The following is a 14,736-nucleotide window of genomic DNA, read 5'->3' as shown; positions in this document are numbered from 1 at the left end:
AGGATCATGACATCAGGGAGGTGACACCATGATATGCAAGTGAATTGGATTTAAGTGAGGGAGGGCTGTGCCAAGTCACCCACCTCACTTTCTCCTCTGGAGCCATCTAAGTCCAGTAGCCAGATACGGATCAGAACAACTGGAGATGGCCCCAGGATGTAGTAAGGGACCTTGGCCTTTTCAAGCTAAGGTCTTTAACAGGTCTCAATTTGACTGAGGAAGCACCCATTCAGGGATTAAGACTTAAAAATGAGGCAAAGAATGGCCTCTTTAAAAAAATAGATCTGGGAGGGGAAAACCCTCAGGGTTTCTGACAAAAAACAGAAACAACTGTTATTTACATTCATTCTGGGCCAATCAGGTCCTAAACAGTGACCAAGTAGGGCTTGGTCTGGAACCAGAGTGATTTGGGGTTAAGACTGGTTTTTAAGAGGAAAAAAATGAAAAAAAGAAAAAAAAATTCAGACATTAAAATTTACATTCCCTTTAGGCAGAATATCCGCAGGTGGGGATGTAATACCCTGTGTAGACAGAGAAGAAGGAAAAGAAAGAAGGAAAGAAAGAGAGAGAGAGAGAGGAGAGAGAGAGAGAGAGAGAGAGAGAGAGAGAGAGAGAGAGAAGAGAAGAGAGAGAGAGAGAAAGAAAGAAAGAAAGAAAGAAAGAAAGAAAGAAAGAAAGAAAGAAAGAAAGAAAGAAAGAAAGAAAGAAAGAAAGTTGCCCAAATGGGAGTGTGGTCCCTCCTACTGGCCAGCTCCTTCTCTACTTATAGAGGTTGCTGTTTGTACTTCATTCTCAAAGAGGACCATGACCCCAGGACCCCAGATGTTCAAATAGTGGATGCAAGACCTGGGACAGCTCTTTATACATGACTATGGGCACTTTCGCAGATTGTTACCACCTGCAACACTTGGCAAATTGGGAAAGAAGGTAAAGAATTAACCACCCTTGTCTGGCTGGTAATGACTGTCTTTTTTTAAAAAACTTCTAGGGGAAGGTCCATCACTGAAAGATTTTCAGGGTTGGAAGGGATGTCAGGTATCATTTGCTTCAAACCAAATAAGAATCCTTTTGACAATGTAGAAGTAAAGGGTTCACAAAACCTCTCCCTGAAGTCTTCTTTGGGGAGGGATCCCACTACCAGGAGAGATGACCCATCTGATTTTGGGATAGCTCTCATTGTGAGAAAGGGTGTTTAGTTTTGTTTTGTTTTGTTTTGTTTTGTTTTGTTTTATTCTCCCATGGAACCAGAGTGTAGAATAGAGAAGTGCCTGAGATTCAGTGGTGCCAAACTCAAATTAATAAGGGCCACTAAGCCATACATAAGGATCCCTTTGGGCCACATACTGACTTAGTTTTAAAATGTAATATGATCTATGTGTTATTTTATTTTAAAAAATATTTCCCAATTATATTTAACCTTGTTTGAACTGACAGGAATATTGTCAGCTACAGAGCCATCCCAGTCTGTTTTTCATTCCACCTATGCATACAGCATTTTCCTTCTTCTTTTTTCTGCTCATGTGGTCCTCCTGACCTGGAAAACCCTGACCTAGCTTCTGTGCCTCCTCTTCCATATCTTTGCCACTGAGCATTGATTTCCTCTCCTCCAAGAAGTCTTGCTAGATGACTCAGACCCAGAGAGATACTTCACTCGCTCATCTCCTAGGAACACTGATTCTCCATCCCACTCAATGCATATTTGCTACAATGAAAAGGCACTTATATGACAGTGAATTTTACCTGTGTTTTTAACATGTATAGTGGAAAAATGCATCAGACATGGATTTAGGAGAGACCTGGGTTTGACTCCTACCCCTTACACTAATACTGTGACCTTGGACATTACCTTCCTGGAATCAGCTTCCACAACTCTAAAATGACAGAGTTAGATTCAAAGATCCCAAATGTCCCTTCTAGCTCTAAATATATGCTTTTATGATCCTGTGACCATGGATAAGACATTTTATCTCTATGAATTTCACTTTTCTTTATCTGTAAAAAATTAATAATAAAACTTTATATCATAATAAGCTAAAGTGAGTAAACAATTATCTGTAAAATTAGGGATTAGGACATTTGTAAGGTCCCTTCAAACTCTAGTCCAGAGCTCTTAACTTTTTCTGAATGTTCTGAACCCTTAGGCAGTCTGATAAAGCCCATGGGACTCTTTTTCAGATAAATATAAGTGAATAAAACATATATCATTATGAAATAAATCAATTGTTTAAATGAATTTACCAAAATATTATGAAATAAATTCATGGCCCCATGTTCTTGGTCTATAGGATAATAATAAAAAGAACATTTCTGTAGCACTTTAATATTTGCAAGGCACTTTACACATATTCCCATGTGATTTTATGGTAGTATGTAAAGATGAACATGTTGGTGCATTAGTGTGTGCATACACATGTGTGTGTGAAGTAGAAATGGCAATAAATATTTCACAGAGGCTTTTTGTGCCATCTCAGGCCAAAAAAGAAAATGAGATCATGTATATGAAGGACTTTGCAAACCTCAAAGTACTACAAAAATGTCAAAGATTATTTGTGATTTTTCTCAGCTTAGAGACTTGGCAGTATAGAAATTTCTGCCACATCCATTATTATGTTGCTGGCCCTGGTCCTGATTTCCAGACTTGAAATCACAGGTCCATCCCCCAATCCCTAGAGTTTATCTCCTTCTCCTCCAATAGGATGTAAGTTCCCTGAAAGCAGGGACTTCTCCAGTTTAGTTTCTGTATCCTCAGGACCTGGCAGAGTGCCTGACACCTAGGAAGTACTTACTGAATATTTATTGACTGGTTAATAGACCAATGGACAGATTAAACAAACAGTAAATAAACAGATAAATAGTTGAATGGATGAATGAAGTGACAAAGAAAAATGGGATTTCCAGATTCCATGGCACATCAGAGAAGTATTTCTTCTTAGAAAATGAGGCATTTCAGTATCTCTTGCATCAAACCAAGAAGGCAGATACATATTCTACTTCTGCAAAAGACCAGCCCTGCCTTTTAGGAAATAAATATAATTTACATATTTTTTTTATAAAAAAAGAAGCAAAGACTGAAAGGGACCTTGGAGGTTTTATAGTCTCATTCTTTATTTTTTAGAAATAAAAGCCTAGAGAGAAACTGAGGCCCAGAGAGAGCCCACTTTCACACACAAAACTGAAGAGGTAGAGTAAGGACTAGAATTTCCTGATTCCTCATCCTCCTGGATGGGTGGGTAAAGAGGCTGTTAACTTATCTGCAGTCTTCTTCAGTGAGTAGCTAAGTGGCTCAATGGATAGTGCTAGGCCTGGAGTCAGGAAGCCTCATCATCATGTGTTCAAATCTGGCCTCACACACTTAGTAGCTGTGTGACCCTAGGCAAGTCATTTAACCCTCTTTGCTTCAGTTTCTCATTTGTAAATTGGGCTGGAGAAGGAGATGGCCAAAACACTCTAGTACCTTTCCCAATAAAACCCAAACAGGGTAACAGAGAGTTGGACATGACTGAAACACTAAACAACAATAAAGCCCTCTGCAGTAAGAACAGAGGCAGAGTCAGAGGACTGAATAGCAAAGAAAATAATTGGTATGCTGTCACTTCTACATCTTTGCTTTACCTTCTCTCTGGCCCAGTCCTTTTCTCAAGGGGAAAAACCTATGGAAAGCCATTTGAATAAGATATTCAATGATGGCCAAAGATAGTGTCTGTGATGCCAACAAATTGTGAAACAATAGCCAGGGCCTTAATGAATTTAATAATTCAGAGAACACACAGCAGGCATGACTCCCTGGATCCACAGCAACCTCATCTTCAGGAGCCATCTCTCCACCAGGGTCCATGATTAATGTTTTCCTGACCCCTCCCCCCCCATCACTCAAGCACCTATCGGATCTGGGGCCCTGACAGTGACTGCTTCATCTTGTTTTGCTTTAAAGAATAATTTCGTTTGATGCTCCATTTGTAAATAACACAATGAAATTAATCTGAAATGGCTAATGGTGCATGAGCAGGCTCAGAATTCCATCCACTGTTTATTGCTATCCCCACTTCTTCCCTGAATGCACCCTAGGATGTGCATGCCAATATCTGTCCATACATAATGGGCAATTACCATGGGGCCATTTTTCAGGGAAGATGGACAAGAAATGAGGGGCAGTTGGACAATATAAATACTGCATCTGCAAAATGTCTTCTTAAAAACTATTGATTTTGTCTTCCCGGAATAGCCTATTACAGGGAAACATTTTTCTAATGCCTTCCAGGAGACCTGCAGGAAATCATTAGGGGTGGGAGAGATCAGGGTTTTATGGCCCTTGGAGTGAGAGTTTTAAATAAATATGAGCATGAAATGTGAAAAGGGAGGATGTGACACCAAATACTCCTTGCTTTTTTTGTTTTCCAATTTTTTTAATCAAGTATCTTCTTGCTAATTCAGTTCTCTAGAGAATTAACTCAGAGAATGACTATAAGAAGCATCCTATTTAAAGAAACATTTTCCACAGGTCATTTTCACAACCAATCCAATACAACGCTATCCGACAGGTAGATCCATGGTGCCTTGGATACAGCATTGTAGTTAAAGTTGGTAAGATTCAAATTCAAATCCTCTCTCAGATACTTATTATCTGTATGACATGAAGCAGGTCACTTAACCTGATAGTTTCTCTAACTAAAAAATGGAAATAATAATAGCACTTATCCCCCAGGGTTGTTGGGAGGATTAAATGAGATAACATGTAAAAAGCCTTCCTAGCCTTTAAGTACGACACAATGGTAGCAATTTAATAAAAGTTTGAATGCATTTACATTTAAATTGTAAAATCCTGAGGAATATGGAATCTCAAAGATTATTTTAGTCAAACCCTTTCCCAAATCATCCCTGGTAGCAACCTTCTGAAAGCTATCATTCAAATTGACCTTAGATTGACAGGGAATTCACTCATCCAAGATGCATCTCTTTCCATTTTGTATACTTTTAACTGCTGAAAGGCTTCCCCTTATTCAGAGGGAAAATCTTTAATTCAGATCAGAAATTACAGATCCCACTTTGTCTTTCATTCATTAGCCTCCATTCAATTCAATGACGGGAGTCTTTCTTTCATGTTGCAAAGGATCAAAATATGTCAAGTTCTGGACAAATAGAGTTGGATCATGCCTGTTTGAGCCGGGTTTGTCTTGCCTGTGATCAGGGAGCAAGGTGAAACTATTAGTCCTGATGGCTGAAAAAAGCAGAAAGACTCTGTTTCAAAGGCTGAGGAATGGCCAATAACTTGATCTCTGATGACTGTTTCTTAACACAAGGAGTTATGCCTGTGGAATTGTTCCCAAAGACAATTTTCTGAATTCCATAATTCCAGTGATGTCCTTCAACTTTCTGATCTGTTGAAAGAGAAACATGGAGAATTGCAAAGATATAACATAAATCATTTTTCACATGGATTACAAAGCTTTTTTTATTAAATACAACTTCATGTGTTTGACTATTGTGTTGTCCTGTTTCATTGATTCATATATAAAATTTTATCATATGATTTATTACAAGTTTAATACTGAACATTAAAACTAATTAAACTGGTTTAGTAACTATTCACATTGAAATTAATTAGCTCAACACAAAATATCATAACATGATTTATTTTCATAAAATCATAACAATGATTTATTTTCATAAACTATACTAACACTTAAAAGAAATATATATATATAATTTCAAAAGCTTTATACTATACAACAGAGGTATCACATGTATGGTCAATATGACCTATGAAATTCCAGAGTGAGACCCAAATAGGTTAAAATGAAATTGGGAGGAGGCAGAGCTAAGATGGTAGAGTAAAGGCAGGGACTCACCTGAGCTCTCCCCAAAACCCCCCCAAATACCTTTAGATAATGAATTTTTAAAAAATTCTAGAACAACAGAACCCACAAAAAGAGAGAGTGGAACAATTTTCCAGCCCAAGACAACGTAGAAGTTCTGCAGAAAAGGTCTGTTGCACCAGGGTGAAAGAGGAGTACAATTCAGAGCAGGCTCAATTAGCATAGACTGGCTCCAGCAAACAAGAAGCAGGCCTTGGGAGTCATGGAACTAGCACCAGCTGCTGCTGCTTACAAAGTTCTCAGCCCACAGACCATAAACGGATGGAACAAGTGGTCAGGAGATTATAGAGTTCTGCCTTCTGCTTTGCCCATACTTGGATCCAGGTCTGGGGGGCAATCCTAGAGCAAGGAGGAGCACTAGCACACCAGAGCCCATAGCCACAGTGGAGCAGGAAACCCTCCTCCCAGTTCCAGGGCAGAAAAGAGTGCTGTGGTCATTCACAGACCAGAGCACAGGCCAGGAGAGGAGTAAACAACCTTTCCTTGGATCACACCACCTTGGAAGAACTGAAAACGTACAGGTCCCTACAAGTTTCTCTGAAAACAGCTGTACAAAACCCCTGAAGCTTGGGACAGTGTGCCCTCTATCCTGGAAGCAGAGCTCTATTTTTTTTTTATTTTTTAAATTTACTTTAAACTTAAAACTAAAACTTAAATACACAGTAAGAAAAGAAAAAGACATATTATAAACTTAAATACTAAAACAAATACAAAATAAGAAAAGGAAAAAAAGCATTGCCATGTACAAAGCAGAATGTAAGAGAGGCTTCAAAACATACCAGCAATAAATTTCCATTTCCAGAAAGCTACATAATAAATAGTGCAAATTGCATAGCCCTACTTTAACAAAGAGTTACGAATCAAGTAATAAATTGGGAACATGAGCAAATAACAGAAAAAAAAAATTCTGACCATAGAAAACTACTATGGTAACAAGGAAGATCAAAACACAAACAGAGAAGATAACAAAATCAAAACTCCTACATCTAAAGCCTCCAAGAATAATATTAATGGGTCTCAGGCAATAGAAGAGCTCAAAAATGATTTTGAAAATTAAGTAAGAGAGGTAGAGGGAAAATTCCAAAAATAAATGAGAGTGATACAAGAAAATCATTTAAAAAAAAAACGAGTCAACAGCTTCGTAAAGGAGACCAAAAAACACTGAGGAAAATAGCACCTTAAAAAAAAAAACAGACTAGGCTAAATGGTAAAAGAGGTACAAAAAGCCAATTAGGAGAAGAATGCCTTAACAAGTAGAATTGGCCAAATGGAAAAAGAGGCAAAAAAAATTCAATGAAGAAAAAAACTCCTTAAAAAGCAGAATTGGCCAAGTGGAAAAGGAGGTATAAAAGCTCATTGAAGAAAATAATTCCTCAAAAATTAGAATTGAGCAAATGGAAGCCAACAACTTTATGAGAAACCAAGAAACAATAATGCAAAACCAAAAGAATGAGAAAAATAGAAGACAATGTGAAATATCTCATAGGAAAGACAACTGACCTGGAAAATAGATCCAGAAGAGATAATTTAAAAATTATTGGACTACCTGAAAGCCAAGATAAAAAATGAAATTGGAAAATGTTTAACAAAATAAATGAAAATATAATATAACATAGATAATGTTATTTTTGTTTTCTAAGTGAATATGCTGCCCACAGGGTTCATTTTTGAGTTTGATACCACTGCTATACGGAATTTTTTTAAATCATTCACAATTGATTAAATATCCAAATCATAGTAATTTCTATAAACATTTGGTATCAGACCCTTGGTAAGGGACTCAGGTCCCTATTCCCCAGCCCATTATTGAAATATTGAATTGGACATTAGACTTGACATCAGGAGAAAGTAAATTCAGCCTGATACACTTACAAGTTGTGGTGAGTCATTTGACCTCTCTCTATATCACTTTTCTATCTGCCAAATGAGGATAGGAATAGGACTTGATTTCCCCTAAGATTGCTTCCAGCTCTAAATCTATGATCTTATGGCATTATTTGGGCTTAGAACATCTTTTCCAAAACTAAGATTGCACAAAAATGTAGGATCATGTCATTATACTAATATAAATGTAAAGCTTTCCCAAGATAGATTCTTCTTCTTTTTTTTCATCTATTCATTTGTTCAAGAACCTGATATATATTAGTCACTAGTGGAAGTAACAGGGCAGAAATAGAGTAGACTAGAGACTGCATTGTTAAGAATAGTGGGAAATGAATGAGTTTCTTAAGCATGATGTTATATGAGGACCTAGAAGAATCTGGGTCCCCTAGAAACATCTGAGTAAAGTGCTAAAAGCATAACAGAAGGAATAATGATAAAGAAAATTAGAGAAAACAGCTATCTGATTCTCCATCTATTCCAGGATTAAAAAAAAAAAAGACTAAGAATTCTGAGGAAGCTTTGAGTGGAGACAAGTCAGGCTAGATGGATGACCAGAACTGTAAGTAATGCATTACCCAAGTCAGGAGACAAGGTCAGACTAGCGTCCTGGGCTCAGACCCAAGATGCTGGGGCATCCAGGTCCAATAAGCCCCTCCCAAAGCACACGAGGCAACATGGCCAGGGCAACACATAGGCAGCACAGAGCATGAGCCGAGGCAGCACAGAACCTCAGCCCAAGGAACAGAGTGGGAGACAGGGCTAGGCAGTGCCACACACAGGCAGCCCACATCTGAGAAAGACCAGTTACCAGAGAAAGAGCCAGGGCAGCACATTCTTGGTAACCTCCTGGGCCTCAGTTGTCTCACTTATAAAAGGAAGAGGTTGGACCAGATGGCCCCTGATGTTGCCTGCAACTCTATATCTCTAATCCTGTGAGTCTATGTTATCTAAAGACACTCTCATTGCTAAATCAATGGCAGAGAAGACACTTGAATTCAAGGTGTTGGGTTCCAAACCCAGAGCTCTTCCTGCTGTACCCCAGCTGCCTTATTTACTATGTACTATGTGTCTGCCTTGTCTCCCTAACTAGACTATAAGCTCCCTGTGGGCAAGGACTGGATCTCATTTGAGTTCAAGAGACAAATCTGATGCTCAATAGGTGTGGATTTGGCTGAAAAGAGGAAAGGGGGAATAAGAAGAAAAAGACATGGGTGTGAGTGGAAAGGGACTGCACATAGCTGCACCAGAGGAAGTCACAGATGCCCACGGGGCACAGAGACTGTCTCACTGGTCCTGGGCAAATTCAAGGGCTTTCCTGCCCCTTTGTGATGCCATAATACCATACATCCAGTAGAGGGCAGTCTCTGCATATTTAAGTGAGTGGCATTGAAGGAGACAGGCACAAGAAAGGAACCAGGTGTTCTGTCCATGGACACTGGAATTAAAATTGTAGAATCTTAGAGAGCTTAAAGATATCTCTAGATCTAGAAAGCCAGAGCTAGGAGACACTCTAGAATAATGAACATCAAAGTTAGAGGAGATCTTAGAACTTGGAATGTCAGAGCTGGAAATGACCAGAACGTAGGTTCTTAACTTATGGTCCATGAAAACATACACATGCATACACCCACACAAACACATACACATACACATACACACACACACCACATACAAATACACACCCCAAACACACACACGTACACACACACACACAAGCATACATACACACCCCAAACACACATATATGCACACACACATGCATGTATATACACACCCCAAACACATACACACAGATCTTTATCTGTCTGCTATTTATCTATCTACCTGTCTATATACACACAAATACACACATACCCCTTTCATTTGTAATCCAATTTATTTCATGTTATGAATTTTGCAATATTATTTCCAGTCTTACTATACCTTGCTGCCTTCTCTTTCCTCTTCAGTCTAGTGACACTGGCCTCCTTTCTATTTCCTTGCATAAAACACTCCATCTCCTGACTCCATGTATTTTCACTAGCTATCCCCCAAGCCTAGAATGCTCACTCTCCTCACCCCTATCTCCTGGCTTCCCTGGCCTCCTTCAAATCTGAGCTAAAATCCACCTTCTGTAAAAATCTTTATCAATCCTTCTTAATGCTAATGCCTTCCCTCAGTGATTACCTCCAAGTATATGTGTGTGTGTGTGTGTGTGTGTGTATAGTGTGTGTGTATGTGTATGTACGCGTCTGTGTTATATACATATATCACATACATGTGTCTATAAAACCTTATTTATACATAGTTGTTTACATGCTATCATATCCATTAGTCTCCGATCTCCTTTTTGTTTTTATTGTACCTTTTTTTGGCCTTCTTTTGTATCCCCAGTGCTTAGCAAAGCACTTAGTACGTAATAAATAATATAAATGCTTGTTGACTTGAGAAGAGATCCATGGACATCATCAGATCACCAAAGAGGTCCATGACACAAAAAGGTTGAGAATTTCTGCTCTAAAATAATAATTGTCAAAGTTGGAAGGGATCTTAGAACACAGAACATCAGAACTGGAGTCACAATAGAACAATGAATGTGAAAGGTAGAAAAGATATTAGAATACACAATGTTGGGCCTGGAAAAGTCCTTAGAGCTCACAGGATCACAGACTAAGAGTTAGAAAGGACATTAATAGGCATCTATTCCAACCTTTTCACTTTTAAAATGAGGAAATTAAAGACCAGAGAGGTTGAGGGATGTGCCCAATGTTATACAGAAAGAAAATGGCAAAACTAGTTTTTGACTCTAGCTCTAAACCAGTGGTTATGTAATTTGTTACCTAATTTGACAGAAGAAACTAAGGTCCAGATAAGGTTGAGTGACTTTACAAAGTGACAAAACTAGTTAAAGGCTGAGAACCCAATCAAGGTGACAGGTTCCCAATCCCCTTCTATCAGAATTATAGAATCTTACCAGTAGAGATTGTCTAGATAAGCCCCTTCAATTTATGAATTAGGAAACTGAGGCCCAGAGAGAAGTAACATTGCCAAAACCATGTAAGTTGGTGTGAGAGCTTGGACTGGAACATGGGTTTCCAAATGTTCAATCCAGTACTCTTCCAGTTCCACTACCCCAGCCCTCTATACCATTCATCCATCATGAAATTGATGGCTACAGGTCAATTTTGGTTCCTTGCTACTGAGTTGGCATTACTACAGTTTCCATCAAATAAAGCTATTGGACTGGAGAAGATGGCTTCTGAAGCACCTTCCAGCCCAAAAGGTCTGTGATTCTGCATACTTAGCCATTTTGGGCACCTCTCAATAATCCCCAAGTACCAAGGCCCACCTGTGCTGGCCCCAGGCTTTCAAATGACAGTTTTATCAGATTCCTTGCGTGCAGCTTGAGTTTTCAAAGCAAAATTTTATTACAAAATGCAATCCACAAAATTCACTAGGTTACCAAATCTCAGAGTTGGGAGGCAACTCATTTCAAACCCTGACCAAATAAGTAATATCCCAGGGGAGAAGGCTCAGAAACAAGAAGACCTTGATAGCGATACGATAACCATTTTTTTGCCTTTCAATATTCCCTGCACTAAAAATCTCAAGCAGTTTATAGCACAGCCCAGTGCACAAGACTTTTCCCAGGGCCACATCTAACTCAAGAAGAAATTTCCAATAAATCAATCAACAAACATTTATTAAATATTTACTATGTGAGAGGATTTACATGTCCAAAAATGGAATGCTTTGCCTAATAAATTAGCAAGGTCCTTGTTACTGGAAGTTTGTAAGCAGAGGACTTTGATTAGTTCACATCAAAGCATCCCTGAAAAAAAGATCTTTTTCAAGGTAGCTGATGTTTAACCTTGTATTTTTTTCACTCTACATAGGCTTATATGTCAGTGGTGAGAATGGAGAATAGTACTTCCAGGAGGGATTGGAAGCTCTTTGACTGCAGAAGTTTATCAAAATATGGGTCGCATTTCAGAGGAAAACAAAAATAGCCAACCTATACAAGAGCATTCCATGGTTCTAACTTTATCCATCTCTTCTTTTTTCTCACCAGAACATGAACAAGCAGGACATTTGGATGGGATTGTAGGGTCTGATGTTCTTCCAGAGGCCCATTTGTGGAAGGCCAGAACTCAGTTGAGTCTAATGATGATGCCTGATTTGCCACTCCAGTAACCACAAGTTTCATCCAATAATCCAGGGAAGTTGCTCAGCCATAATCACGTGAATGTGGAGACTCTCTTCTTCTCTTCATGTTTGTAATTAAAATTTCTTTGCTCTTTATAATTACTTGGTATATTGCCCAGTCCCCAAATTCCAGTTCCTCCTTCTGCACTACTTCTGTTTATCTGTCCAGGAATTGAGTAAGACTCAGCACATATGCTTCAAAGCTCCCATTAATAGAATCCATCCATTAGTCAGAGTTCTAAGCTTTCTTTCAACTGAAATTCTACTTCTACAACAATACCTTGTATCACTGATGAAACAGAATTTAAGGTTAACCACACCTACCCTTACTTCCCTTTTCTCCTATTAATGAACAGTCCTCTCCCTACCACACTGATCTATAGCTTGTGTGCCATTCCTGTAATTTCTATAATTCCTCCAACAGTATTCTCTGAGCACAAATAGAGGCATAAAAAAGAAAGCTTCCTTGCCCTGCCAAAAAGAAAGCTCATCTAGTTCTTTGGCTTTTTCTCCTTCACAAACACACAACTTTAGCACCTAAATATAATGGAATAACATCATACCATTCCAGAGCTGCAGGTTTTTCTGACATTTACATGTCACCTCCTGAAAGCCTAAAAGTCAGGAAGAGACTGGTGCCCCCCTCATCACTATGGGCAGCTGTTGCTGCCTTTCTGCTCCCACAGATGAATTTCTTGACTCCCTAGTTATGATAACACCTTGAATCACTCAGAGCAAGCATGCACAGTCAGCCCTGCAAGTTGACTACATGACCCTCTTCAAAGCTATGAAAGAGACTGGCTGCAGTCAAATGACTGCTGATCCCACAGTTCTGTCTTTTACAAGTTGATCACTTGCACTTCCCTAGAAGTGCAATTAACCTAGATATTAATGAGACCAGAGTGTAAATGGCTGTAGCTGCCTATCAGTCTTTTCTTTCTAAATGGCAGCCGTTCATCAAAGGAACTTGTTTCTGTTCTAGTTTAGATTGGCGTCAGATCAATGAAACAGACAAATGTCATAATAGGACAACAGGCCGAAGCTTGTTACCACTGGAATTTTGGACAGGTGGTAGAAAGAATGGCGAGAGGAAGAGAAAAGGAAATAGGCAGACAGAGACAGAGAAGACAGGAGAGAGAGAGAGAGGATAGAGAGAGAGAGAGAGAGGAGAGAGAGAAGAGAGAGAGAGAGAGAGAGAGAGAGAGAGAGATCCTTTCAAAGCCTGGGCTCCTGAATATCACCTCAGATTTATTAAGTGTTTACTATGCACTAGGCACCATATGAAGCACTGTATACAAAAATACAAACAACAAGAGAATCCATCCCTGACTTCAAAACACCATAACCACCACCACCTTGACCATCATCTTCTCTCAGATCCATATGAGAGATAGCCCAGGACGCTTAGACCCAAAGTCTTGGGAATAGCAATATTTTCAGACCAGTGTCCTCAGCCATCATTGTGGATGAAGCCATCATCCTGATCCCTGTGAATATGCAGCCTGACAAATACTGCTCTAGGTGCTATAGCCACAGCTACTGGAAACCCAGAAAAGACATTTCTTCTGGCCATCAAAGTCCTTGGCATTGCCAAATGGTTCATCGTCAGAAATTGATGTAATTTTAGCAGGGGAAATTACCTTAAAGAAGAGGCATTACTATCTGTTTTGCTGCCTAAGGATCATTGATCCTACCAATTTGATTTCCAGCTAAAACTTTTCCCATTTGTTTTCTTCCCCATCAAAATGTGAGCCCCAATGAGATCAGGGTTGCCTTATGTTTCCCCAACATTTAGAACAGTGCTTTGTACAAAGTAATTACTTAATGAGTGTTTGTATTTTTGTTTTTGTTTTTGTTTTTGTTTTTGTTTTTTGCATTCAGTCATATTTTAAAAGGGAAAGACAGAACAGAGAAAGCTAGTATCAAAGGCTACCTAATGAAACCATTCCTGAACAGAAATTCCTGTAACAACATGCCTGCCAAATGGCCATTTAGCCTGCCCTAGAAGGTCTCCGTCATCCTGCTTAGAACAGGTTTCCTCATCTGTAGGTGGGAAATAATAAAATTTTCACTCTACCTCTCACAGTTTTATCAAGGAAAAGGTTGTATAAATTGCGATGCTGTAGACAAATGGGAAGGATCATTGTACCAGGCCTCTACTTCCTCTGCCTGTTTTATTTAAGAACTCATTGTTTATTGGATGAATAAATGCATGAACACCTAGAATTAGATGAGAGAGTATTTGCCAAGCTGACTTGGTTCTTTTTATTGGGCAAGCTGAGGAACTTGACCTAGAGCTGGGAGGGTCTTAGAGGTCAACTAGTCCAATGCCTTTATTTTATCTATGAGGAAGCTGAGGTCAAGAAACAAACAAATGACTTCCCCAGACCTAGGACACAAAAACAGTGATAGAGAACAGGTATGAGAGAAGTGCTACTTAGGAGAGAGGAATACGTTAGAGAAGTTACACGAAGAAGCAGAGCATTGTGGGGTGGCCACTTATACTCTCTAGTCATGAGAACTGGGGAAATCTCTGGGCGAGACCTTCCCCTAGAGCCAGGTGAAACTTGTTGACTTTTTATAGGCATGATTGTGAGTCTTTTCTGTTTCTTTCATTATATAAGTAAAATGTGTCATTGTGCTTTGAAATAAACAATAGCAGAAATAATGAGGGTGGAGGTCACTTTCCCAAAATGATAGATATCAAAAGTAAAAGAAATGGGATTTGAACCATGATCCTGTGGCTTGAAAAAAATGAATGTTCATTCTTGCTCTCTTAAACAATAGTCATAAT

The 14,736-nt window shown here is 39.0% G+C and overlaps 1 long non-coding RNA gene across 1 annotated transcript in view; it reads right to left on the bottom strand.

Moving 5' to 3' along the window:
• Positions 1 to 3,080: 3,080 nt before the first annotated feature.
• LOC144455492 (uncharacterized) overlaps positions 3,081 to 14,736 on the bottom strand; it is a 38,212-nt gene continuing 26,556 nt past the window's right edge. Inside the window, exon 2 of the long non-coding RNA XR_013484191.1 lies at positions 3,081 to 5,375. This is a non-coding gene — a long non-coding RNA (uncharacterized LOC144455492). The remainder of the gene's footprint in view (positions 5,376 to 14,736) is intronic.

The sequence above is a fragment of the Phascolarctos cinereus genome, unplaced genomic scaffold (assembly GCF_003287225.1).
Source record: "Phascolarctos cinereus isolate Bilbo 61053 unplaced genomic scaffold, phaCin_HiC Scaffold_2;HRSCAF=192, whole genome shotgun sequence".
NCBI classification, from domain to species: Eukaryota; Metazoa; Chordata; class Mammalia; order Diprotodontia; family Phascolarctidae; genus Phascolarctos; species Phascolarctos cinereus.
The sequence above is the reverse complement of the archived record's forward strand: the minus strand, read 5'-3'. Positions and strand labels throughout refer to the sequence as shown.